The sequence below is a fragment of the Schistocerca americana genome, chromosome 4, assembly GCF_021461395.2.
Source record: "Schistocerca americana isolate TAMUIC-IGC-003095 chromosome 4, iqSchAmer2.1, whole genome shotgun sequence".
Classification (NCBI taxonomy): Eukaryota; Metazoa; Arthropoda; class Insecta; order Orthoptera; family Acrididae; genus Schistocerca; species Schistocerca americana.
Window position 1 is genome coordinate 680,873,973 of NC_060122.1, and position 2,386 is coordinate 680,876,358.

The 2,386-nt window shown below is 44.8% G+C and overlaps 1 pseudogene; it reads right to left on the minus strand.

Annotated features, from left to right (window-relative positions):
- Window positions 1–2,057: 2,057 nt before the first annotated feature.
- LOC124614079 lies at window positions 2,058–2,175 on the minus strand (annotated as a pseudogene).
- Between the last annotated feature and the right edge of the window lie 211 nt (window positions 2,176–2,386).

Sequence of the window (2,386 nt, forward strand, 5' to 3'; positions counted from 1 at the left end):
TTAAGAAATGCCGAACATCATGATGGAAGTGCGGTGGAGCACCATCCTGTTGAAAGATGAAGTCGGCGCTGTCGGTCTCCAGTTCTGGCATGAGCCAATTTTCCAGCATGTCCAGATACATGTGTCCTGTAACGTTTTTTTCGCAGAAGAAAAAGTGGCCGTAAACTTTAAACCGTGAGGTTGCACAAAACACGTTAACTTTTGGTGAATTGCGAATTTGCTGCACGAATGCGTGAGGATTCTCTACCGCCCAGATTCGCACATTGTGTCTGTTCACTTCACCATTAAGAAAAAATGTTGCTTCATCACTGAAAACAAGTTTCGCACTGAACGCATCCTCTTCCATGAGCTGTTGCAACCGCGCCGAAAATTCAAAGCGTTTGACTTTGTCATCGGGTGTCAGGGCTTGTAGCAATTGTAAAGGCTACTGCTTTATCCTTTTCCGTAAGATTTTCCAAACCGTCGGCTGTGGTACGTTTAGCTCCCTGCTTGCTTTATTCGTCGACTTCCGCGGACTACGCGTGAAACTTGCCCGCACGCGTTCAACCGTTTCTTCGCTCACTGCAGGCCGACCCGTTGATTTCCCCTTACAGAGGCATCCAGAAGCTTTAAACTGCGCATACCATCGCCGAATGGAGTTGGCAGTTGGTGGATCTTTGTTGAACTTCGTCCTGTAGTGTCATTGCACTGTTATGACTGACTGATGTGAGTGCATTTCAAGCACGACATACGCTTTCTCGGCTCCTGCCGGCATTTTGTCCCACTGCACTCTCGAGCGCTCTGGCGGCAGAAACCTGAAGTGCGGCTTCAGCAGAACAAAACTTTATGTGTTTTTCTGCGTATCTGTAGTGTGTCGTGACCATATGTCAATGAATGGAGCTACAGTGAATTTACGAAATCGCTTCAATCATTTGTAATAGCCCTGTATTATGTGATATATGTTTGTATGGTGTCCTGAGGGGATACAATCTTTTCAAATTCTCACATTCCATTATTTCATCCTCGTATCAATTTTTATATCAACTCCTATATTTTATTCAGATGTCTATTCTTCTGGACTATTTGGTGCATTCCATTCGATGCTTTCGATCGTAGGCCCATTCGGAACACAGATACTCCGAACGCCACGAGCATAGCGCGAAGGAAGGTTTGCCACAGAGACATTTCTTCGAGTAAATCTCACTCGGCAAAGAAACAACGTTAACACTGGCCAAAATTTTGCAAGTTGCCAATAATTTTGCGATAAGCTAAGCATAACGTATCACTTTTCCGTAAACTGGCGCTTGCAGCTGACTATGAATCAAGGTGCTCTACAGCAATTCCACCGAAAAATATTTCAAATAAGTTCCTCTTTCTTTTCTTTTAATTTATTATGTGACATACGATTAGGAATTCCACCGAAAACTATTTCAAAGAAGTTCCTCTTTCTTTTCTTTTAATTTATCATGTGACATACGATTAGTAGACGATTAACTACCTTACATCAATATACACTGGGAAACATTCGTGTAGTAACCTTCTACATACATGTGTATGTAAATGAAAACAAAGATACAAGTCATAATTTGGTTTCGAACACAGCACAGGGCGCAAAATTGAGAAGCTGCAATGCTAACAACACTGTCAGCATTTCGTCTGAGAATATTGCACGGTAAAATGCTCATGAAGTACCTGTAAATACCCCCAAAACTGTGACTGTCATTTGTTCAGAAACTGTCCTGTATCTACGGATAAGCCGAGACCCATGTTCGTTTATTTCGACCCCTCTTGTATTGAGCGAAGCTTCAGAAAAATCGAGTGAAGGTACTTGCTGTGTCCTGCTCGTAAGAGGATAACGAGGAATCATGATATTACAATGCACTCCGTCTTCAGGCCACGAGTGGCCTACCAGGACCATCCGACCGCCGTGTCATCCTCAGTGGAGGATGCGGATAGGAGGGGCGTGGGGTCAGCACACCGCTCTCCCGCTCGTAGGATGGTATTCTTGACCGAAGCAGCTACTATTCGGTCGAGTAGCTCCTCAATTGGCATCACGAGGCTGAGTGCACCCCGAAAAATGGCAACAGCGCATGGCGCCATGGATGGTCACCCATCAAAGTGCCGGCCACGCCCGACAACGCTTAACTTCGGTGACCTCACGGGAACCGGTGTATCCACTGCGGCAAGGCCGTTGCCCTACGATATTACAATAATAGTTTATAAAGAAAACTGGACTGCAGTGCCTGTTTATACTGATCTCTAACTAACTTCATGGCCTTAACTACATTTAACATGGCGTGAGTCTCTTTTCTTCTTTGCTTTCAGAGAATGCTTCGGAACAGACAAGATATTGTATGACGTAAAGAGGAAGCAGGCCCCAACAGCCAGACGGGAGTCTGGCATTCAC